Raw genomic sequence first — 27494 nt, 5'->3', positions numbered from 1 at the left:
AACTAAAGATTGGTTGGCAAGCTATTCGAGAAATGAACATCACCTTTGAGCGGATTGTAAGCACCTGAAATCGTGTCATGTAGTGAATAAAGCATGAATAATTTATATAATATTGGTTTATTGAAATACTTGTTTTCGAGCAAAAAGATTTTCTAATAATAATTCAATTGATAAAGTAATTTACTTATTTACATTCATGTAAAACAAGTGAAAATTATAGCAATTTTCTGTAACTCATTTGAGATGTGACAGAAGTGTCAAAACAAGTTTTCTAATTGATTGAATTGAAATATTTTCATTTTCAAGGTTACTCAGATTTTAAGTGCACAGAAGATTGACATCTTATATGATAGAATGAAATTTATGTATTCTCTTTATATTTTTATTGCTGTTGAACAAATAGCATAGACTCTACTTTAGGCCTAAATTTTTCTAACTGATTCAAAGCTTCCGATATTTCTCAATTTTAATTCGAATTGATGTATTTTGAAAATCACTTAATCAAATTGACATCTTAAAAAATTTCATGATTTTTTTTTAGGCTTAATCCTATTATAACACAATCCTCTATGATACAGCGATAAAATCTTCAGGGTATTGTATAGCATTCGGAATGTCGAGCACGTAGAGATATTTTATAACATCTTGATTATGATGAATTTTATTTTTTCAGCAGTGATTTTATATTTTGAAGTTGTTATGCCACATGCACAAAACGCAGAGTATGCAAATTATTTTACACAGTGGAAATAAAAGCGATTCTTTTCATTGTCCATATATTTTTGGAACAACTTATTTTGAATTTCATTTTGTTACAAACAATCAGTGATATAAGCATAATATTTCTGTATTGTAATTAATTTATATTATAATTCCATATGCTAATTAATTTTCGTGATTATTGTTTCGTGCATTGTTTTTTTATTTGTTATTTCAAAAAATAGCCTATCCAAATACTTTTGAGACACATAGTACAAAAGATTCAATGTTTCGCTTTATAATAGAATAAAGTACGAAAAACTTTGCAAATATGGAAATGAAAGTATTTCATAATAAATCAGCAGTCTTTGCAAAGCAGGAAGATTTACTTATTCGTTGTTAACATTTGGATGTTCTTCAGAATATTTTAAATCTGAATACATTATGCTAGATTTTAGACATTTTCGCAAATGCAGATACAGCAGAATCATCAAATTTAGAATAAAAACTCGTAGACCATATAACTAACGAAGAAATAAAAGTAAAATTCAGAAATGGGCGTAAAGAATTTTGAATTTATAAATCAATGCCAGCAGTCCATCCTTAATTGTGGACATGAGTTCAAAAAATTTTAGTTGCTTTCCTGTATCGTATTTGGCTGAGCATGGATTCAGTTCAGTACTTATTTACTGTGAAAGAAAAGGAAGAAAATTCTGATCATTGGATGTTGACAACTAGCTGAATTTGAAACATATAATTACTTAACTAGAATCCTATATTAACAAAAAGTTAAAGTTAGCTTCAATTAACTCTTCTTTCTTTATAATAGATTTTTTATTTATTTTTAAATTAAGAGTGATTAAAAAATGGTATATATAAAAAATAACATTTGGTATTATAGAAGATGAGGCATTGGAATTTTATTTTCTTGTAAAGGAATGGTGGTCCAGAAAAGTTTAGGAACTATTGATCTAATTATTAATAAAAGGAGCATTTTTGTCATGATCTAGAAGTCTAGTCATATTTTTAGAAAACTATTTAATTGTGACTGATTATGTAGACTATTTAATCTAACAGTTGCAATGTATGGTACAAATAGAGCTTTTCTGCAGATAATCCGTTTTCCAGGACAAAAATTCTCATACTAGGTTTGTATAGGTATGTAAAGTATGAAGTCGATCTTCTTTTGGATCACGAAACGAAAGCAAGTGATGGAAGAATCTGCTTCAGCCATCCCATTAGCGAGCTTAAATATCGTTGAATCACTTTTTGTCTATTCCGGTGAACATAACGAGCAATCCATATTTACGGCCATTACTTATATAGAGCATTTTATAATTGAGTTTTGAAGATTTGTATAATATCTAATAAGTAAAAAAAACCCTACAAATTTTTGCTTATGCTAATCATTTACTCTCATCCACTTAGTAGATAAATTTGGCAACGTTAGATCCATTTGATCCATGCTATTACAATTAAAAAATATATATAGCTGAATGAACTGCTGGACAATTTTTAGGCAGATTCTTATAAAAAAAAAAAAAACCAATTGCAATGGTTCTCATGACGACTTCGAGGGAATTTCTTCAGTTCTTCACCTATCATGGTTTCTAAAACCCAAACCATCCTTCGTTGGATTGGATTTTAATTTTGTTTAGAATTTAAATGACTTGGAATATGTTTTTAGAAATGTAATAATCTGGGACGAGTTCGTAGATGGCCAATCTTGATCAAATGGGTTAGAAATGGTGGGTTATTGAAATTTTAATTTCACTATAACTTTCTTAATATTGAAGATAGAAAAATAAATCCAATCAGCCAAATTAGCGCCTCATTAAGACAATCAACTTTAGTATTTAAAGTGTTTCGATAACTGCAGGAAGTTAGAGGCTGAAAAATGATTTTCACACTCTAATTTTGACTGTTTCTAACATCAATAATTTATATTGTCAGATAGTATCTTAGATATAAAGGAATTTATTTACCTTTGCTTACTATCTTGCCAAGAAGAATTTTTTTATTAGGTCTACCGATGGAATGAACATCGTCGTGAAAATGCTGCAAAGCGGATTCTATATGAATTTGACTATAAATAAAAGCTTAAAATATATTTAAATTTATTTTTTGTATTAAAATATTTACTAGTTACTAATTAGAAATCTTAGCACGAATGTTGACTTGGGCAATAGAGCTCTGTTGAATAGAAAGCAGATTCAAAGTCTTTACCTTGTGAGAATTATTCTATCAACTGAAGAAACATAATCTAAGATTAATTATCCAGAAAATCATATTAACATTATATAAAACCGAGTTAATTTACGAGTTTTTTTTACCATTTTGATTGATCTTAGTGATTGCTGTCAACCAAGTTTCGGCTATGTTGAAATTCACCTTAGGCCTCCTGTATAGAATGGCTTTGGATTTAAAAAAAGTTTTAAAAAATCATCTTATGTTCCATCATTTTTATAAAATATTTTTATATCTCTTTTCCATTTTTTTTCAAAAAAATTACAAAAATAATATGTTTTTGTATTGTATAATCTCTGTACAAAAGACTAAAACAGTAATGATACTTGTTTCAGAAAGGAAAAAAAAATTAGGCTCGTTAAAAATTGAGGAAGTTTACAGCATAAATAATTCAACAAAAATTTTCCACTAATTTTTTTTTCATTTCAATATTTTTTAAAATTAACATATACGTTACATGATTTTTTTTATGTAAACAAACTTTCTAACAAGAAAATAATGAAATATAGATTGTACTTTCCTTCCTGATAGCTCATCTTTCCTCCCAATTTTATTTTTAAGGCCTGCATCCCGAAATTAATTTTGAATGAAGTAATAATTTATAAAGTGAAATTATTCAACATCTGTGCTTTTGTATATATTAGTTACTTTGATTTATGCAACGTGATATTAGCAATTTCGTTTATCTGTCATAAGAATAATGGATTGACCTTGACATTAATGCCAAGTATTCCTTGAAAAATAAATTTGCTTTTGTATAGCTTCGTTTTCATCGAATTAATTTAAATTTCAGTTTCATACATAAAATATTTTTCATAAATATTAAAAAAAACTTTAATCCTCTTATCGGTTGCGGATTAATCGGATTTGTTCAGAATAGGCATGTGAAAGTTAATATTAACTCTATATGAATATGAATAAGGAAAATCATTTAATGTAAGATTTTTCATATAGTTAAGAGTTAATTTCCTGCTGTTAAAATAGCATTCCAATATTATTTCCTTAAACTGCACAAACGAAATATTTACACATAAAAAATAATCAGATTTCCTTTGGAAGCCTTATGTACATAAGAGTGGTGTTGCCTGATTCTTTGTTTTAATTTTACATAATCGAATTCAATGAATTTGAACCGATTGTCGCAAGATTTTGACAATCAAAATATTGATGATTTTATAGTTTGCTACTAGAAATGAATACATTCGTTTCTAATTGAAAAGAAGAATAACTCTAAAATCATCAATATTTTGATTATTTTAGAGTTTGATACTAGAAATAAATATGCTAGTTTCCAACTGAAGGGACGAAAAAAATATAGTATTTTCTTTCTAATATCTTCGATCTTATAACAGATACCTTCAGAAATTTTGAATCATCATCAAACAACTTTGCAAACCTCAATAAATTGTGCACTTTAAAATAAATGCAACATTTATTGAGGTTCAAAATAATTATTCTGAAAATACATTTTCGTAATAATTATTTAAAATTAAATGCTGTATTTTAAATAATTACTTCGAAAATGCATTTTAAATAAGTTTTACCAGAGTTACATTTAATGCACAATAATTTTACAATTTCTTATGTTACATTATTTTCAATTGATATATATAAATACCAGTAAGTTCTGAAGAGATCTAACTAAATAAGCTCAACTTTTACTCATATGATATTTTTAACGAAGAATATATTATATCTAATAGAACCTGAAATATAAATTTAAAATTTAGAGTTTAAGTAAAAAGAATGAGGAAATCTCAAGATATATCTTGAAAACGATGACATTAAATAATAATAACATCACTTCAAGATATGCCTTGAGATTTAGTCAAAAAACTGGAGCAACTTTGAATTTTAAGATAGACACTTATTTTTTACCATCTGTAACACTACTATTTTTAATTTTTCTTAATAAAGTAAATACTATAACTACATTTGAGTGATCCATTAAAACAGAAGAGTAAATTTATCTACTCTTTAAAGGGCCGATGGACTTATCTGGTTGGAAAAAGTAAAATTATTTTTATTTAATGGTGTAATATGTGTAACAGCATTCGTAATTTGAACATTCTATTAATGCTAACCTTAAAGAAAGGATTAAGAATGTAAATAAAATGCATCAGATTATAAGAATAAAATGGCAAAGACATATAAATTAGTGATTAATTCTCCGTCGAAAATGCTGTAGACACTAATATAAATATTCAGAATGATTTTTAAAACTTATAGAGTCTCCTTTCATCTCTTTATCCAGTTATATTTCTTTAACTAAATGTATGTGCTTTCTCTAGAGTGTTTTAGTAGAAAAATAATTGATTAAATACAAATATTTAATAAATAATTTTAGTAAGAGATTAAAATTAGTAACGACGAAATTTAGAATAGATTACAAAAATATTTCAACTTAATGCATATTTCTCTAGAATTAGATAAGAGAGTTTCAGTATAAAATGCAACATAATTAACCATCTTACAATAATTATTTTAAAAAATTATACACAAATGACTCCAAAGTAGTCAATAACCAAATGGCTTTTAAATCAAAAGTGAACCAATTAGAAACTAATCCATTTATTCAAATTTTATTTAGTGCGCTGTGTGTTAGGAAGACTATTTTATGCATAAAAATTTCATTTCGTCCCAGCTGATTTCCATTTTCTTTTAGATTTGTGTATAATATTCTCAAATCAATTTTATTGAAATTTATAAAAAAGGTCAAAGAGAGTCAGAATAATTTAAAATATAATGAAGGAACAGATAAGGGGAAACAATATAATGGAGGAAAAAGATAAAGTTTTACGAAATTATGTTGAAGACAAACTAACAATTGTGAAAATTAGAAAGATTGTATCAACATAAAAGCTTACAAGACAATATTCTAATAAATCAAAATTCTAGGAAGAAAACTTATTTTTATAGAGGGAAAAAAATTAACTTTCTTTACTTTTTCCAAAACTTTTAAGAAGAATTAATGAAATTTTCAACGAAAAAATTATTTCTTAAAAATTAATTCTTTGTCGCAAATAACAGCTTAAAAAATTACAAATAGTTCAAATCAAAAATTTATTCTTGAAAAATTAATTTTCTCAAACGAAGAATAAACTATCTATATACATCGTTTGCAAACATTTATTGCAAGACTTAATGACAGATTGCTTTCAGAAAGAATAGTCTGCAAAATAAAAACAGATAGTTTTTATACCTATATTATTTGCAAGAACACTTTGATATAATTAAATTTTTGTTTTCGAAACACAAAAATAAGTATTCAATTTGAACAACTATATTTTTTAATCTAATTTTTATTTTATATCACAAATAAAGTTTCATTTTTCTTCATATGTAAATATTTGTGAAATCACTACAAACTATTTAAAGGATGAGTGTGTTAAATTGACTTCTCCTTTTTGGAACTATATTATAGCTATTGTAGAAGATAATACAATTCTGTAAAATGACAAGATCAAATTTCCAAACTCCCCTGTCAAGACTTTGCCCTGTGAATCGTCTGTTCAACGTTTCTAAAGCAGCTTCAGTAATTTCGGTCGGTCTATAACGACATAGAATGCATACTAGTGCTAATTGCATGAAGAGAAATTCGTTTCCATTCGAATTTAGAAAGATCTGAAATTTGCATCCAATTGTTGTTAGCAAAATATTGGACACAGCAGCAAAAAATGTTAATTTGTATTTGCTTGCTTCTGTTGCACTAAGCTCATTTCTTTTTATCTTTTTTTCTCAAATTAATTTAAGACTCACAAATTTCAATATGCCGTTTTATAAATTCATTAATAAAACATTTTATTCTTGTTTAGAAAAAGAATTATAATTTCATTAAAGCTGCAAAAAAACAGATATTAATGTATCTTCTCTTATTTCCTTGTGTACGAATTATAAATTTAAAAAATGTATTGCAATCATCACAAAATCAGATCTCAAGATTTTGATGAATATTGATATTTTAGATTTCGCACAGATTCTTTCATTAAATTTAAAGAAGCTTTTTTGATTTTTATCTGTCTGCCATGCGTATGTCATGAAGCCTTCAAAATATTTTTTTAATCTAAGACAGCCTCGATTATGATATTTGTTTGGCTCATTTTAACTTTAACTGAAATTAACCTAGATGTTCCCAATTTTTATAAAGCTATTTTTAATTATTTATATGTTTGTATTTATAGTCATTGATATCCTGACAGAATATTTAATTATTCCAAAAATAATAAAGGAACCAAGGATAATTAATAACTGATTATTTAGAACAATAACATTTGGAATTTATGTTTACACAGGAATTGGATATTTGTATCAATCTTTTGGCCAAATCTGTTTACAAGATGGTTTACTTAACCTAAGCACATATTTATTTTTTATTATGCAAAAAGGCTCAGGAGCACGTTGTTATTTAGTTTAAATGAAGATAGTGTTAATATTTTTATTTTCCTTATATTATTTACAGCTTTACATTAATTCTTTTGCAAGCTGGTAGACACTTCTGTAGAATATATTATAAACGTTATTTATTACTCTGCTTATTCACATGAATGTTCCCACTTGTAATTGTATAAAACCGAGAGAATCGAACATTTATATATTAAAATATACTAATTGTCTTAGGCGACCAGCTGTTTTGCTGGTGATATTAGTACTACCAAATTCCATTTCAATCGTTTAGATACAACTCCATATCAATAACTTCCTTAAATTGTCAAATATTAAAACTTTATTATTGTAACTGCTTTACATATGTTCTATTTATTGTACAAATGTAATGGGAACCAAATTACATATCATTATAACGCTATTAAAAACTTGAATGTCCATATGTCTTCTAAAATTCGACGTATTGTACCTTCATTTCTTATTCGCCTTGTAACTACGTAACTAATTAAAAGTTCCCCTTTCCTGTAGCTTTCAACAAAAGAAATATTTGATGGAACAAGGATAACTGTTTCAATTTCAGGGCAAGAATGCAATAATATTGTTGGAAATTAAGCAAACAATATTTTTTAAAGTATCAAAATTCAAGAAATTCAAGTGATTTTATACTGTGAGGTTTGATAGGGATTCTTTGTTACGTGTAAATTGAAGAAAGAGAAATATAGGAATCTTTTAAGAGAATTCGCTTAGGATGACAGATTTTTATCCCTTCACTTGGAGGGTGTTAAAGTGCTGATTAAAGTAATTTTACAGCATTAATTAAATAAAATGTGCATTAATTAAATATAAAAAGTAAAAATTGGATCAGGAAATAAGAGAACATTTCAGAACGAAGTTAATATAGCCTAAATTAAGATAGAAATTAGGAAATTAAATAAGATTTAAATTAGATTTTAAAATATCATTGCATATATCTATGACAAATTTGGTAGCTGTAAGTCATCTTTATTATGAGTAGAGATTAAATTTATTTACTTTCGTGCAAGGTATTGTTATTATAATTAAAACAACCCACTTTAAAAGAAAATATAAGACAGCTCTCAAGTCAAACACCTTTGAATATATAATAATTTCAAAGTTTTATAGAAATAAATTTCTTCGGAAATATTTGATGAAATTATATCACTCCAGAAACATCAAAAATATAAAATCTAAGGGCAACAGCAACAAACTCGCATTCGTAAATGTGTGATTTCAAATAATTTTAGATAATTTTTATAAATGCCATTCGAATACATATGCTTTCGTAAGGCATGGAAAAATTGTTTTCTGCAACCTTTTATAAGTGGTGCCTTATAGTAAATGTATTCGAAAAAAATGAGTTCAACTTTTTAGTTAGAAATACCGTTTGATGATAATGTTTTAAACCTGATTCTGTTCCTTGTGATTGTCTGGCCTTAATGCAAAAATGCCAGTGATATTTTCAATAATTTTATATCGCGATATTCATCTGTTCTCCTTCTGTCTATTTAAAATCTTGCTGATCCGCTCGAAAGAATCATCATGGTTCCGAATTCGGACGCATACAACGATGTTAATGTCCGACTCCTGGTAAAAAAATAATATTTCTGCATGTTTTTCTGTCTATCTTATAGCAACTTTTTAAGTATTAATTTCCTTTTTCAGTTTTTCTTTTTAATGTTTCAGTTATGTTCAGTTTAGCTTTTTGTATCAGCAATAGTACAGTTTATAGATAGTATTACAGCCTATAAACATTACTATGTTAAATTAAAGACAAATGGAAGAAAGTTTAATCGAAAGTCAAAGATAATTGGGTTTGTAAAGAGAAGATAGGAAGAAATTGAAGAAGTATGAATTTTATAGATAATGAATTCTATTACAAAAATAAATTCTATTGATCTGAAAATTATTTTTCATCATGGAATAGACAAATAAACATTATATCAAAAATTCTGAAGACAAAAAAATTCGAAATTATTTTTCATCATCGAATAAACAAATACAACATTATGCACAAAATTATGAAGAAAAAAAAAAGTCAGAAAAAATTTTTTGAATGAAAAAAAGTTAGCCTTGTCATGTTGAATAAGTTTTTAGAAATTTAAACCTTTACGTTGAATCATTTAGAATGCAGAACAATTTTTTTTATTCTTTTTATTACAAGAGCAGTAGTTTCAAAACTTGTCATTTTCCTTTTCATCCTTTCGACTCTTGTGAATGTAAAATTTCGTTACTTTAATTATATTAATTTGACTTTTAAAGAAAAACGATTTTTAAACTTATCTGTATATGAAGTATGCTAAATAATTATCTTCTATAAATAACCAACTATCATTTGTTGGGAAAGCAGTTCTCTGATGGATGGTAACATGTCAATTTAATTTTGAGATTTGCGCCTTTTAGAGTTGGACAAAAAAGATGTGACGCCATAGGACGTTGTAAAGCAATTTGTATATGAATGTTAGATGTTATGCACATGCATGTTTGACATGTTATTCTAACATCAGATGAATTGACTCCATCTATTAAAATGTCATAAAAGACATTCAAATCAAAATATGTGATATGAACCTTTTATTCCATTCATTTCATTTAGAAAAAGTTAACAAAATACTGGTCAAAAACATGTCTCAGTTATAAATATAATCCGAGATGCTTTACATAAAGTTCATTGTGTGGCTTCAAATACCGGAAATGCCACTCATAAATAAAAGAAATATGAGAACAAAAGGGAGAGCAGTGGAAAAACAAAATAGATTTTTAAAAAAAGAAGAAAGAAATGAAATACTAGAGATTCATTTATTACTGAAAAAAAAAGTTTATCGTTTACTCCTGAACTTTATTTTGGATGTCAAAGCCAGTTGTTTGTTGTCGGAAGATATATTACTTTTTAAAATGGTAAATGATATTTCGAAAAAAAAATTCTCCTGGTATAACATTTATTCTTGATTTTAAAGCGATATTTCAATATAACTTTAAAGTAATCTAAATATATAAAAAAGAAACTGCTTGACTGATAAATGGATTATTATGTGATGAACTATTTTCATGAAAAATATGTAAAATATATTTCAAAGAAAAACTTTATAGATAATTTGCAAATATAATATTCTGAAAACAAGTTCAATATCCAGAATGAGTTTCTAATACAAAATAAATATGTTAAATCAAATTTATCATTTTTTTCTAATTTAATAATTTTTGTAACCAAATTTTATTGGAGGATTTTTAATTAAGAGAATTTATTTTTTTACGCATATACTTAATTTTTGAAGTTTATATAAAAAAAGATTCAGACTAAAGTTAATTGATAAAAATTTAGTACACAAATTTGAAAATGCTTGAACTTTACATTTATTGCAATTTAATTAAAACCGCATTCAAAATTCCAGAATTATATCTATTGCAATCGGAAATTCGAAAAAAAAATGTTTTCAATTAGACAAGTATAATCACGATTGAATACAGTTGTTTCCCATAAAATAGTGATTTAAAAAAACATAAATAATTTGATTTGAAATGTTCATTTCAAAAAAAGTTAGAAGTATTTTCAGAATATTTTGTCATTTATCAACTGCTGCACTTCTTGTTTGCTATCTACTTCTGAAACGCTTCGTTATTTTAAAGAAAACATATCTAAATCTAAATAATGGTCCATTTATCGCATAAATATAGTTAATTAGGTACAAAGCAGATTTGCATCTAATTTTGTATTTCATAAAAGTGGTTTTAGGAAGCCTTTTTTTTAAAGTTTTCCTTTGAAAATTTTTATTGTTATTGTGGAAGTAAATTATACTTAATTTTAAACTTGCTGTAGCGTAAATGATTTTATTTTACCTACATGATAACATCAAATCAATAAAACATGCAATTTTTGTTTTTCACTGCTATCTACTGTGTAAAGGTAAAAATTATAAATATCGGTTAAATTAAATATCGATGATTTGCTGTTTTAAAATTGAAATCTATTACAAAAAATAGCGTAGTTTTTACCACAGTTTTCCTACAGTATTTTAAAACCGTGTTTGTGTTTTTGACTTAATATTCTGTTATAAATTTTGATAGAACATTTTAATAGAAAATAACTTTTTTCAAGTTATTTTATCTATTAAAATGCCATACTTCTAAGCTGCGAAGCGAAGAAAGTTTAAAAGAGAACTTCTTAGCTTTCTTCTTTATATTTATTCCAATCCTTGTATGCATGTGTTTAAAATCTATAACCACATTTTGTTCAAGAATTAAAAGAATAAATATTAACTTACTTGTATTTATCTTTTTTATAACATTTATCCAATTTTAAAGCAGCGTTAGTTATTTGTTTTACCATTATTTCCTTGATTGAAAATCCAATATTTGTTCAAGAATCCAAGGGGATTTGATTTGTTGAACCAGTGTTTCAATTTACATTTTCACAAGGTCCAATTGATCCAATTAGTTTTCTTGACAGACGAGCCAAACAATGGAACTCTCAGTTTAAATTTTTCTCGTACTGGGGAAGCACTTATCATTCCCATCACTGGAAACAACTGAGCGGGTACTTATTATGCTTCCCAACGTCAAGGACAGAAATTCGCTGTGGAGCAGCCTTCTTCATTTGAAACACAGAAACAATATTTAAGTGTCACGCCAGTGAACGAATTCACGTCACTGGGGTCTCCGAGCTAATCTCTCTTTCTAGGCCATGCCTTGTGTCTTGTTCTACGCATGTCTTCCGCTCTCCCTCAAATAATTAAGGTCTCTGCTTTTGATTAATAGTGCGTCGTGAATCAGATGATTCAGAGCTCCCCAGCAATGTCATGTCTTGATTTGGCATTGAAGGAATGAACGTTGTTTCTTCTTTAGTGAGTGGGTTTGTTGTCAAGCAAAGGCGAACTGTTTTTTGCACTTGTTTTGCGGTGTCAACAAAATGAAGGCAAACCTTAGATCCCTTTTGTTATTTATTTTAAAAAATCTGATTTCACAAGTACTGCTAAAAAAAGTGTGTGTAGTTCAAAATAAAAGAATTTATTTTCATTATTTATATCAACCTTTAATTACGTTTTCTCTTACCCCACTTTCATTATTTCCATTTTTATATTGTTGAAAAACTATGAAGTTTTTAGGGAGGAATTTATGATTAAGTAGAATGAAAGCAATAATAATATTTTATTTGGAATGAAATAGAAAAATAGAATGCTTTTGTTTCTGAGGAGAAAATTTCAAAAATATCCTCAGGTAAACCCATTTTTAAAAATGTTTTCAATTCTGATTGAGAATAATAATGAAGAAATGCACAACGGAAATTTAAGCGGACTTTCTTAACAAACATAAAAGTAAAATTTCGTGGGAGTGAAAGCTTCTTTGGATAAATCATCGTTTGTGTTGTTATTTAATATTAATATAAAGAGAATAAATTTTTACATATTTTTAAAGAAATTTACTTGAAAAATTAGAGCTTCTCCAATAATATTTTTAAAAATTAGATTAACATTTTATATATAGTATAATGAAAATTATCTTTTATTCTCTATAATAGTTTTCGCAAAAATTAAATTAATTAATATTTACTAAAATTCGTATGTTAAAATGAATGAATCAATATTAAATGTTAAGAATAATTTGAAAATAAACTGAAAAAAATAACTGTAAATTTCAAAGCATAATATAATTCTGTTTCTACTAAGCGAATATAATATGAGAAAGTGTTTCAGAAAAATATTTTTCAGACCTTATTCCATCCCTATTTTTCACTGTAAGATTGAAAAGCGATCTGCTATTTATTATTCTTAATAGTATGCTAAATAATTCTAACATATAATAAAAAGCCTGGGAAATAATAATAATTTTACTGGGAGGATTCGATTGGGTAATTTACAGGCAATAGGCTGCTTTAATTTACGAGCAAAGATTGATTTCATTTTCAAATAATAAAAGTTTAAACATTTCTTTATTTTGAATAAATAACTTACTCCTGCTTCATTAAAAATTCTCCTCGTAATTATAAAAATTTCTATAGATTTGCTCTAATATTTTAAATATATTATGAAAAGTAAGATATTTACTTGTTTATTACTTATATTTGTCACATATTGTCAGTATTAATTTTAATAATTGTGTCATCAAGTATGTATATACAGAAAAAAAATTGATAAAACATATTGAAATTGATAGAGTGAAATATAATTCAAACTATCCTTTTAAGAAAAAAAAGTTTAATTTTTGAATTACAATAGATATAAAAAAACTTGTTTCATTTGTATACAATTTAATTAGATTAAAATGATAACATAAATACTTAAAAAGATGTTTCGAAATGTTAAACATCCATAATCAATTGTGGTTTCAAAAATAAATAAATTAGTTTTAATCATAAAATTTAAAATATTAAAGGCATGGAAAATGAATTATAAATGAATTGTTAATTTTTAATCTTTATAATTTTATTTTAAGTTAAAATTATAATGAAAAAATACTTTCAAAAAGATCATGCACATTCACTTAAAGTTTGTATGAATAAATTCTGCTTTTTCGTACATTAATGATTTAGAAATTCAAACGGTTATGCGAAGCACGTCTGATTAAAATTTAAATAAATTTGTATTCGAAATGTAAAAAGATCATTTAACCCCAAAGTTTCCTTTCATTTTCTTTTTATATGGACAAAGTGTTTGTTTATCTCTTATCCATAAACTAAATGGTCGATAACGTTGAATCGTAGTTTCTTTTATTTATTGCCATGCATATAACTATTTTATTTTCATATATAATGAGAGCAGTGCATTTAAAAATATCAATAATTTTTTAAGTATTTATAAATAATCTGAAAGTTAAAGAAAAACAATTACAAAAAAAAAAATAGAAATTACAGACAAATGAATTCTCGAAATATTACCTTTTTTCTACAAAGAGACAATATTCTTATTTTTGTAATCCATCTTAAACATTTATAACAAAAATAAAATGTTGGAATGAATAAACAAATGTTTTGAAGCATAGAAACACTTCGACTTAAATTTAAAGCAACGATAGAAAAGCCAAGCTTCGCATTTCCAGGATTTCTTCCCTCATATTGACAAAATATTGATTAAAAGAATTATTCGTTTTGATTGGTTCCTTATAACATCCTTAGAAACCGGATGAATCAAAAGTTAATTTAATGGTAACTTACCTGAAGATTTCTTCCTCCGAGTCCCAGACACTTAAATAATAAAATCTAATCCATTCTGTTTTGGCATCCAGCAACAGTTTACCCACATCCTTCCTTTGAGGCGTTGCATCTGCGTTTGTCTGAAAACGGAAGTACAAAAAAAGGGATATTGATTCACAAGTTATATTAAATGACACTTTTATAACCACAATCACTTCTCGTGTAGAATTGAATGTTGTTGAGCAATGATATCCAATTCTACTTCAACTCGAAAGCGAAGCTTCATTTTTAATATGTAATTTGCAATTCAATATATAAATAAAATTCATTCATCATTATATATAAATAAAATTCATTAAAATTCATTCAATATATAATTAAAATTTATTAATATATAATTAAAATTTATTAATATATAAATAAAATTCATTCATCATTATATATAAATAAAATTCATTAAAATTCATTCAATATATAAATAAAATTCAATACATAAATAATATTTTTAATATTAGTATTATAATATTATGGAGAAAATTGAGAATAAGTAAAGCTATAAAATAAAAACATAACACATTTTTACATATTTTTTTTTCCTGAACAGATATAATATTTAATATGATTTGATAAAAACAAGCATTTAGAGTAGAAGGTTTGGTTAAAAAGGTTTGGTCTTCCAGAAATTAACATTGGAATAATAAAAACCAAGGAGCGTTAATCTTTTAACCGAAACCTTTAACCTAAGAATTAGTTTTCATTAACCCATAAAAAAGTGTATCTAATGTAGATTTCATATAGTATCCTTAACTACGAATAACTAATAACTTTATATTTTAAACCAATATAAGTGGTCGCATCAAAACTTTCTCGTATTCTATTTAATATAGGTGCTGTCACCTTCATCACATAAATTTGTGGACCCTGAGCAGAGAAATGATATTTCTAGATCTAAGATTTTTTATTTTCAGAATCCAACACTCAGGAGAGTTGCGTGCCTAGTATGTTGTAGAGAAAATGGTTGTACTGATTGCATGGTATTGAGTATCTTTGACGTGAATCCAGCATTTTTACTGAATCTAGTGTATGATCTTTGAGGATAATTTTTGGCGAATAATCACTTATACAGTTATAATAAAAACTGGAAAATCGAGAATGTATTTTGATTGAAACCAAAATTTGACATAGAATTACAATTGTAGTCAAAAGATCACAAATAAAATTTCATTTATTTGTATCATTGCGTTTGGAAGTTTCACGTGTACATGCACGCGAAAGCACAAACCGACTGAAAATAAATCTCTTTACGAAAGTTTGTTCCAAATTTGCCACAAATTGCATTTTAAATGCTAAATCTATGTACCAAATTCTATTTATCTAGCTCTTTACAATCTGAATTTATAATGTTCCTCTGTATTCGATATAGCAAATAGCCGGTCAAATAGATTTTCCCTGAATGGATTTCGTTCAAATTTGATAGAAATCTATGAGAATAGCGTAAAGACTATTAAGTTATATTTCAACATTCTAGTTCGAAGTATTTTTGAGTTATATCCACAAACTGAGAGACAAAATTGATTCCAAAAATGTGCTTTATGGACTCAAGGTGTATGTACACACTTAAAACTTCGAAATTCTTTCAAAATATCGAATTTTTTTATTGCTTAATAACGTTCTCTGATTCTTTAGCTTTCAAACGATACCAAGATGTTGCCAATATTCCAAATATTTCTCGAGTTATAATTATTTTTCTTGGGGTGCTTTCATTGGTTTGGTTGGTTGGTTTGGTTTGGTTTTATGGCGCAAGAGCCATCTTTGGCCATACTGCGCCAAGCATATGGTTGGACATCAGGCCATATTAAAATAGACTTATTAGAAGAATAAAAATTCTAAATAATAATAAAACTTTTTACACGTACTCTCAATGTAAAATTTTAGAATTACAATATGAATAATGATTTTGAAAAGAGAATTAGGTGTTGCATAGTAAAAAATAATTATTAATGTCAAAAAGTATTAAATGCAAATAAAAAACTGAACTGCCTTTAAAAAGTTAAAAATATTTTTGTGGTGTATAATTATTTTTCTTGGGGTGCTTTCATTGAAAACTCTAGTTACGATGTTTTTAAAACTCATTTTATGAAGAATGATATTTTTCCACTATGTTGCTTCATTCCAACAATCATAACAACAAGAAATTAACCAAATACAGTTATTTATATATCAAAATAATCTGTATGAAATAGCGGATGTTTTGTCTCGATCAAAGTTATATTTATAGAAATAAATTTTTGACAGCTGTTTAAAATTTAAAATTACAGAAAAAAATCTCCCCTTTTCTATTCATTGTTGGCAAAAAAATTGTAACAAAAAAAACTATATATTTTTATAACTTGATTGAGGCAGACAACATGAAGACTAATATTAGGCATCATTTCCAAATAGAATTGTGTGTCTGTACAAATTAGAATTTAAGATATCATGTTTCAAAAAATAGGCTAATTAGCTCACTAAATATTATTTAATTCATTAATAGTTAGTGTAATATTGTTTTTTCTCACTGAAATTAGTTTAAACATATATTAATAACCTACTGTAAAAAACTGGACTTTTGAAGTTAAAATTTAAAAAAAAAATCTTCAAGTGTGTGCGTACACCTCAAGGAGGTCTGGAACGTGGATATTCTCCAAAATCTTGGATTTGAATTTTATGATGAAAGCAATACTTTCTCTTTTATATTTCGTATACGAGAAAGCAAAAATCAAAGTAACCTTTTATCAAAGCAACGTCTTATTTTTATATCTATCCCTTTGCTCCTTCCATATTGCACTATTTTTAATACCACCCCTGCCAATGGATTTTGTGATCCTAAATTCTAACCAATAAATATCATCTTTGCTACATGCATGTGTGTATTTATTTCTTTTTCAGGCTAATATATCATTTTTGTTTTAACAGAATGTACAGAATATAGTAAATTTTAAAAGTATATTTTTTATGGCTTCTTGATCATAAAGGGAAAACACTTACGTTTAAGGACTTAAATATTTTTACATAAAAGTTCTTAGTTCCAGTAGCTGCACTGAGAAAATATATAGCTTATCTCTACCATAGTATTCTCAAACCAGACGATTAAAATCACAAAATCTTATTGTTTGCTCCTAATTGTTTAATCTAATTGCTCCGAAATGCTCCGATAAACAATATCTCTTTTTTGCCAAATCATATAATAGCCTGAAAACCTTGATATTCCACTTGAAAGACATTCAAAGCTTTTTAATCAAAACAGTAAAGTCAGATTTAATAGAGCTAGTAATAATTGCTTTTACGAAGTCTCAGCAAGTACATAACTTCCAACAACTTAATAAGTCTGTTTGCATTCGGATTGTAGTTATAAATTAATATCTCTAACATTTTCCTAATGGAATTAATAAAACCTTAGAAATTTCCATATCTCTCAATCTTAAAAATATTTTTAAACATCTATTAAAATCATTGCTTAATGAGTAATATAAATTTTCATTCACAAGGTGGAAAAAGAATAAAAATAGAAGGTGCGCATCATCAAGTATGGAGAGTCAAATTATTTTGTATATTGAGTACTGTGAATAAATAGGACATTGTATCACTCAGCATGACGTATAATGAATTTAATCTGTTAACTGTCTGTGTCCTGAGGTAGCTTCACTTCACTTCAGTCACGAGGCATTCATTTTAAACAGAGGAGTAAACTGTACGCATTCTATTGTTTTTTTTCCCCTAAGAAACTAATATGTTTTCCCAAACTAACAATTTTCAATTTAATATGCATCCTAACCTAAGAGTTCCAATGATATGACAATAATTTATAGGAACTATTGTTAAACAAATTTTAATTTCACGAAATTAGTTTCAGTTTCATTATCTTATAATGGATAAAGAAAAAATTTTTGAAAGCAGTTTTTAAAACAAAATCATAAAAATTACTTTCATTACTTTATAGATTTTGAATGGTGAAATCTTTGAATGTTCCCTAAACATGGGATTCTATCTCAAAAACGGCAAAGTTTTTTTCTGGGTTAAAGTTGAAGTAAATTTAAATTTTATATCTGCTGTCGTTGTTGTTACTTATGACACTTTACAAGCCCGCTGACAGATCTGTCAGCGATTTAAGCCGAGTTAGCTTCTCATGTTTTTTCAGCAGCGCCAACTAGGGCCAAGAGTACAACTTAACTACTCCATGCGTCACATTCGTTTGCACAACCCCTTTTTAAGGGGTGAACATTCACACATCTCACAGATAGAACACAGAAAAAGAACAGGACACTTAGATTATGGGGAAGTCGCGCTATCCCTATGTCAGGAAGCTGGCAATTTTTAGACCTTCTGAATAAGAATAATAATTCAGGCTTCATACATGGGATAATTTCAATGGGTTGGATAGTGAGATTATTTGTTGAATCATGAGAGACAAAAGTTGGTGTGCGAAATCATTAGTATGAGATATTACATCCTGGTCTGTAATTTAAAAAAAAAAAGTCTATTTGTGTATACAAAACTTCAAAAAGGAAATTTATTATTTTCAAATCGATATAATTTGCAAAAAGTACACTTCGCAGTGAATATAATTAAGCACCAGTGAATCCTTTTGAATCTATTTTTATTTAGCTTGACTTGTTTAATTCTTGCATAGATGGATATTCGCAACGAGCTAAATTTTTGAAATTTGTGTATTCATGATGACAATACATTATTCTAATACTTTCAGATTTAATAATAAATCAAATGACTTATTTAATTAAATTTTGATTGTACACGATTGGTGCCACTTAGTGCATAGTTTGATTTTAAAAATTCCAAATTCCTTATTATTTATTGTAATGAAATATAAATTATTGTTTAAAAAGTAAAAGTTTCATAAATTCAAATTTTAAAGCACTAATGAAAACATGCCTTCAGAATTTATTTTTGTTAAATTTATTCTAATTAATATAAGATTTTTTCAATCCATTCAGAATTCTTCTTTTATCAAATACAAGACTGAAGATAAAACTTCGTATAAATCATAATTAATCAATCAAATCTTTGTGTTTACCCTAACTTTCGATTCTTTAAATACATTAGTAAAATATAACAGTTTTTAAAGCATATGATGCAAATATCAGCAGACCATCGAGGAGATTTTTATATTGATTTCAAGCTTGAAATAGCAAATCAATTGAAAAATCGCATATTTAATAAACTGTTACAGCTTATGTCAAGGTTTAGTTGCTATTGGAAACCTCTCTGTAGTACTACAAATTAGGATCGAAGAGCTTTCGTTGCCCTTTGTGTATTTAAGTCTGTTTCTGTTGCGTGAAACACACATAAAAATCAATAAAATGTATTTTTTTAAATAAAAGGATTTTGATAGTTTCAAATAAATATATTTCTGCTTCTGGGAAAGATAAATGTCTGAAATTTTAAGTCTAATTACTTCTATTAGTCAACTTTTTGTTTAAAAAAGAATATTGGATGTGCTTAATTTCAATTAAATTCTTTAAATATAACGATATCCACTGTTATTTCAACCAGGTATGGATATTTTTTAGAAGGCGGGGGGGGTATACTCAAGAATATAATCTTGGATAAGGAAATTTTCTGGAACAGTTTGGGTTAATATAATCATTAAATGAAAAGAATTAAACTGTGCCACTATATGCCATGTAATTTTATTTTAATTTTGAAATTAAAGCAGTTCTTTTTTTCAAATTTTTATAAATTTTCTTCTGCGACCTTCAAGGTCTTAAATCCTTTCGAGTTGAAGGGTCGTCGCGGGGCAGACCAAGATCAAACTTTACTGAATTAATTTTGTAAGAAGTAAAAATTTGTACTGTATGTTATATATTAAAAGTCTTGTCTTGCCTATATACGGGGTGATTCGCGTTGTATGGGACAAAATTAAAGCATACTTATGAATGTTGTAATAAATTTATTTTGACACTTTAAACTTATTGTGAAGCTACAATAATCCAAGTTCCTATAATGTTCAATGTATATTCCTCAAACGACACGGCTGAATTGTATGGCATGTTCCTATTCCTGCCACATTCGCAGTAGAATATCATCTGTTAATGACTCCAACACATTAATTATCTGCTGAATCAATTGCTTTAAATCCTAGGAAAGTGTAAGAACGAATATTTTGTCTCAAAATACGATTGTAAAAAATCGCAGCAGATTGGATCCGGTGATGTCTTACATAAGATGTCTGTTTTTTTAAATAACTTAACCGACCGTTGATGCAATGACGATGCATTGGTTCTTTACCAAATGTCATGAGAAATTGTCTTTGAACGACGATAAACGAAAATTCTTCGGCATATTCTAAAAAATGCTTTCTTGGACATCGACGGCGTCATTTTGATAAGAATGACGGTGAATTTTTTCTCCTACCGGCGATTTCGTTACTGGAAGAATTTTCGCTGTTGCCAGATAAAATTCGTGTAATTATAGTTTCAGAATAAATTTATTATGACTAAATAAATTAATTACAAAATTCTTATTATGCTATTCATTTTGTCCCATTTAATGTGAATCACCCTGTATTATATTTAATGTTTATAACAGGGCATTTACAGGAATTTACAGGAACGACAAATTGACTATCCATCAACGATTTTTTTGTTGTTGATATTTTTAAGAAGGCGGGATATATAAGGTTTCAAAAAGATGGATTATAAAAACAAATCTCTTTATTTAATTCTTTTATCCTAATTTGTTTTGATCAAAGGGTTTTTTTAATGAAATAATCATATAAAGCCCAATCAGCTGCTCAAATGTGTTCACACTCATGGTAACATTTCTTCTAGACAATACAGTATTGTTTAAGGTTAAGAAGGATCAGTATCCCCCTTGTATCTTCCATGACTTCAACAGCGTATTTTTAAGTTTAAAATTTAATAAACACCTTACACCTGCTCTATTCATTGGGTGCAACAATCTCTTTAAAGGAGCTGTGCGACATGATTTTATATTAGCAAGAAAAACGAAACTATCCCTCCATCTATGCAATGCCTTATCTCATATTTCTTTTTCTTCAAACATAAAACGAAGTTGATTCCTATATCATTATAATTTGACTCATTTTAGTTGAGCATATCTAATAGTATTTTATTTGGGGTGTAATACTTTCATTTTTAACAATGGAAGACAAACACGTGATAAAAATATTTGATAAAATAATGAAAATGGTTTGAATTTTAATGAAGTAAATGAAAAATATTGTTGCCAATTGTGTATATAAATGTTTTATTTTTAAATTAGTCAAAACAAAGTGGAAAAAGACAACATAACTAAAGCTTGAAATAAAGAAGTTTTGTTTTGAATTTCAACATTGTACCAAAATTATCGAAATAAAAATATCAAAATTCGGCTTGAATAAATTTTTAATTGATTGAAGTTTCAAAAGAAATGATAATGAATATTTCCATCTTTCAAATCATGTCTGACTATCTGTCTTGCAGAGAACAAACAAACTGATTGAAACGTAGACAAGCATTCATTCGCTTTTAATACTATTACAGATGAGCTATTTCGCGCATTTTAAATTTCTCTTTGTAATCTTAAATTTCACACATTATCAAGAAAATTAGTCATATTTCTGACAGCTTCAATTTAAAAGAAAGGGTCATTTGATCTTTCTGTTTGTATCATTGCAAAAATAGAGTTCAAAAAGACAAGACACAATGAAAATTACTTTTAAATACTAATTAACAAATCATTTTTTTATGTGAATATTTTTTAACATTCATATATTTCATTTCATATAGATGCGAGAACATATATCCTTTATTTATTTACTATCCTTTATTGAATAAAAGCTTATTGATTATTTTTCAAATAAAAGGATACAAAACAGGAAATGGAAGGTATTGGATTTGCTTTTTAAGCAATGAGGAGGGAATATTTATTAAGATTTTAAAAAATTATTTGAAAATGTGATTGAGAAATTAAAACATTGTAAAATTATTGCCTGTATTACTAGAATATCCTTTTTAAAAAATTCTAAAACTCATTTAATTTCATTCGAGTTATGTTTTTAGATATATGTGTCCCGACTCGAAATGATAAGGAGCTGTTTTAACAAGAACTTTGGAATAAATTCTATGTTTTTTTAGAACCGCAATCTGAAAATGAGCATGATAACGGAACTCATACTTTGCTCTTTGGTATCGCATTACCAGATGGGCATTTAACCTCAACAAGTATAAATTGTTCTAAAGACTTAACGAATTTTATTTTAAACTTGATACCCTCCGATTTTGAAACTTTGTTCTACTTCTAGGTTTCAGTAGCCACTTTCAAATCCAACATTTTTGACACTCTGAAAATAGCATCAAATCTTGTTACTGAAGAAATCAAGATTATTGTTACCTTATTATAATACCTTGTTCAGTTTTTAAATCAATGATAAACTTTAATAAGTCATTTATGAAATATTTATATTTTGGAATATTAATCTTTAATATATTATGAGAGTATTATATAGTTTTTCCACGACATAATTCTTACGATATGACTTATTTAAAAAAATTAGACATTAACTTCATATGGAAAATACCATTAAAATCTATTGTTATAAAGATACCAATTTTGTGAATAACTTAATATTCAAACTCATATTGCAAAAATGTGCATGTGTATGCATGTGTGGGCATGCATGTGTGTGTATAAATATACGGGCATGCATATATGTGTGTTTGAATAAAACACACACATGTTAGGATTTATTTATTGTGTTATGTGTTATGTTTATTGTGTTATTCTGTTCATGTGTTATGATTTATTTATTTTAATTAAAAATGTATTATTATAAAAAAATTACTATTTATTTTAATTTGAAATATTTCTGAATTTCTTTATGTGATTAAATGTTTTTTAACTCAAAAAGTGAAATGAAAAAAAATATGCGTTTCTTTTTTCTTCTTCTTATATTCAAACACTTAATTTTGTAGTACCTAATGTTCTCAGAACGCTTTTCTTTAGTTTATAACATATTTCGCTCCGTCAAAAATGGAAATTTTCTTAAAAATTTACATTTTTAGATACAGTTGTTCTCACATAAGATTCAGAAAACCTTTAATGTTAATTTTTTTTTCGAAAATTGATTGTTGTGTTTTGAGTAGTCTGTTGTGCAAAAAGTTACAGTCGTTTCTATTTTAGAGAACTTGAACACGCAGTAAGCAACATTGATTTTGAACTCTGACCAATTGTAATAGTTTTTCCATTGTATAATTGCATCCAGTCAGTAAGAACATCGATAAGAACAATCTAGAATTAATATAATGAAATAAAAATAGAAATAATTTCAACTTTTCACTTTCAATAAAAAAATTTAAAAATCGTTATAGCATAAGAAAATGAATTCATATTATTACTACACACATGGAAAGTATCAAAATTCATATATGATTAATTTTCAAATATGCATGTTTTAGGTACGTTCTTATTATTACTCTTCCTATTAATCAAATATAGTGAATGAAAAAATAATTTCTTAATTTTCATTTTTTTAAATTTTTTGTGACGATTAAAGGCTTTAATAAGTTAAGCTCCTTACTGAAAAAGCTACAAAGATTATTGGATGTTCTCAAAACACGTCATTAAAGACAAATCTTCTTACGTCATATTTTAGACCATGATTAGCAAAACTTTAAAGGTGCATTTTGAAGGTCATTTATCAAAGTCTGCTAGATGGACGTTAAAATTAAATGTAAATCACGCCTCCCATTCAACACACATGAGAGTTTCTGAACTCTGTTTCTTAGAGGTTATTTCACATGCAATGACGTCACTATGACGCCAAAGAAGAAAATGGATAAGTATGAATGACAAGCAAAGAAGGCCAATGATCCTTGTATTCAAAGGTTCTTCCGAATATTTAACTTGTGTTGCATTGTCTATAACGTGTCAATAAATTTTCTTTATCTACGTTTATTTCTAATTACGTAGCTTTATGTTTTATAACCTAAACATACGAAAAACTAATGAAGAAATTTTATACGTTAACTGCGTATATTTCATCCAGCATATTACTTTTTTTATCCATATTATAGTAAACAAAACATTTCAAAATAAGAAACTTTGCTTTTAATTTTTTTTATAGAGAAAATATTATAATCTTCAAAAAATTCAAATACAAGATTTTGACGAAATTCTATGCTTCAAACCGAAAAACATATTTTTGGAACTATGTCTTCTTGTTTGTGAACACGCTAACTCAAAAACGCTTTGAGTTAAATGTATGAAATTAGGTATATTGAATGTAGATTGATTACATTTGTACATTTCTACCAAATTGTGAATAAACTTCATTCAGGGGAAATCTGTCTGTCTGGCTGATGGAGTCAGATGACGTTCGCGTCATCTGACCGCGGTTCAAATTTACGAAGTCCGTCCCAAAATAGTCCTAGTAGTGCGTTACAAAGGCACGTTAATATAACTAAACTAAAACTAAACTTGTTGCTTGGAGGTTGCTACTTTTTGTTTCTTCTCATGATAATTAACTATTGAGTAAAAAATTCATATATACAAATGCTTTTCTCTAAATTTTTTTAATTAAATTAAATAATTTAATTAAATATTAATTAAATAATTAAACATAAGATAGTTTGATTTCTTTTTCTGTTTTTCTTAATATGTTTCATAATAAATATTTTTAAAAATATGGACACAAAATATATGATTATATAAGACAAAATGTGAAAATTAATAGCACCTATTAGAAAAACTAACGATTATTAGTATTGTGAGACTTCTGCATTTACATATTTCTTCTAACATAGACTTCGGCTGTAAGTATTCCAATGCAGGTATTCTGCTCTTGACTTATCCTGTACATTTACATTAAACGGCACATTCTTTAGCTTTTTTTGCGTGTGTGATGAGAAAAGAGTCAAATATACTTTATAAATACCTTCCTGCTATGCAGTTGGATCGAAAATATTTTATATATTTACAATTTCAATGTATATAATATTATATGTTATAGTATTATATATTTACAACTGCATTCGTGTTACAATTTCGAGTATCATCTTTGTATATACACTGATTAGTCGTTTATAGATTTAGTCAAAAATCATATTTATTAAAAGCTACATATCTATCGTGTTGTGTTTTTTAGTTATTGTGTTTATGCACGAATGAACAGACAGGAAAACAAATAATCAACCAGCTGTCGAATTTGGCTCAAAATTTGATTAGGATTTAAAACTCTGAAACTAAGATCATATAACATTCCTCATGTATCATTGCATTTTCGAATAATCACATATACGTGTGTATTGAAGAACAGACAAAAATACTACTCATAAAATTCCTCAAAAATTTGGCAAAAAAAAAAAAAAAAACACCTACATTTTTGGTGCATAGATCTTATATTAAATCGCATCTATCTAATTGTTTGTATTGTGTTGATGGCCTGGCATGCAAATTTAATACCAGAAACAACTTTTTTTTTCTAAGTCATGTAACTCAAAAACGTTTAAAAGTTGTTCTCAAAACCTTGAGGACGAATTTTTATGGTTGTGATAAAACTTCTTTTTTATATATCATTTATTTATACGAGAAACTGAAAATAAACAGAAAAAAATATTAATACAGCAATTAAAATCTATGGTTAACTTTTACTCTATGCTACCTATCACCTATATCCATTTTTCATATAGAGTCCTAAGGTCATAATTAAATCCTGATCGAGCCGATGTAGGTGCACAGATGATTTAATATTCATTGGTTGAAACTGATCGCAGGTTCTCTTTTGCTATCATTCTAACCTCTTTCTATGGCCTCTTTTAAGTTACCTAACAGAAAAAAAAAGAAGAAGAGGCGCTGGAGGAAACGCCTTGTACTTTGTTACAATTTTCAGAAAGCTGAAATTCTGAACGAAGTAATGAATAACAATTATTATCGGAGAAATAGTTGATTTGTATTTCTTGTTTTTGTTTTCAGAAAAGTAACTGGCTTTTCTTCCTGTTTGACTTATAGAATTCTTCCTGTATGGATTCAGACTTAAACTCAAGAATAACACATCATACCACGATCGATAATTCATGTATATTATATAAGGTATATAAGTGCAGTTAAACTATTATTAAGTGACATATAAAATAAAAAAATAAAGAATACTTAATGGATGAATATACTATAAGGAAAATAAGCTGCAAAATTATATAAAAAGAAAAAAAAACACATGCTTTGATTAAGATGCTTTTTGAAGCAGACTCAAATCTCTAATCAGAAAAACAGCAAAATGCTTGCTGTTTATGTTTGAATCTTTTATCTATCTTGCTTAATTGCTTGAGTCGTAGTTTTCCGATCATAATCTTGCGCGTGGCATTTTTTATATCGCAAAATTTACAGAAAGAATGCCAACTTCAAAGCTTTCTCAGTTTAACAAATATATTTTGTTTTATTAAGATTTTAAAAATTATTTATTCAGGAAGGTCTATTCATTTTTTTTCAGCTTTGCATTATTTGAAAAACAAACCTCTTTGTTATAGTTACGATATATATATATATATATATATATATATATATATATATATATATATATATATATATATATATATATATATATATATATATATATATATTACTGCAGCTGATTATTTTTACTGATTATTTTTTCAAAAATATCTTTAAAAATGTTCAAAAATTTTATTGAAATCAGAAAAAAATGTGGGTGCATTAATGATAAGCAAATTTTTCATAATTTGAAGTGGTGAAAAATGGTTTGTGTGCTGTACATACAATTTGTGTACGTTTTTCGTACAATATAACACGAAATTATTGGAAAAGAACAATTTTAAAACTTTGATTATTTTTAATTAAAAATCTAATTAATTTTTTAATTCTTCCTTTTTGTAAGAATATTGAATGATATTTGAATCGCAATTTATGGATAGAATCCAATATTTAAACTCTATCGCGTAAATAAATATATACTATAGGAGAATAAAACGAAGTAACGCTCACAGTATTAAAGATTTAAATTTACCTT

The 27494-nt window shown here is 26.8% G+C and overlaps 1 protein-coding gene across 2 annotated transcripts in view; it reads right to left on the bottom strand.

The window, feature by feature from the left end:
- The window catches only part of LOC129956810 (patched domain-containing protein 3-like), a 159591-nt gene extending 144983 nt beyond the window's left edge, over positions 1-14608 (bottom strand). Inside the window, exon 1 of one of the 2 annotated variants that reach the window (XM_056068777.1) lies at positions 14495-14608. The gene's annotated coding sequence lies outside the window, so the exon portion shown is untranslated. Of the gene's footprint in view, positions 1-11609; positions 11994-14494 lie in introns of those variants that run through there. The other variant, XM_056068775.1, reaches the window with a different exon arrangement.
- Positions 14609-27494: the final 12886 nt, after the last annotated feature.

The sequence above is a fragment of the Argiope bruennichi genome, chromosome 2 (assembly GCF_947563725.1).
Source record: "Argiope bruennichi chromosome 2, qqArgBrue1.1, whole genome shotgun sequence".
Classification (NCBI taxonomy): Eukaryota; Metazoa; Arthropoda; class Arachnida; order Araneae; family Araneidae; genus Argiope; species Argiope bruennichi.
This window is presented reverse-complemented; position numbering and strand designations above follow the sequence as displayed.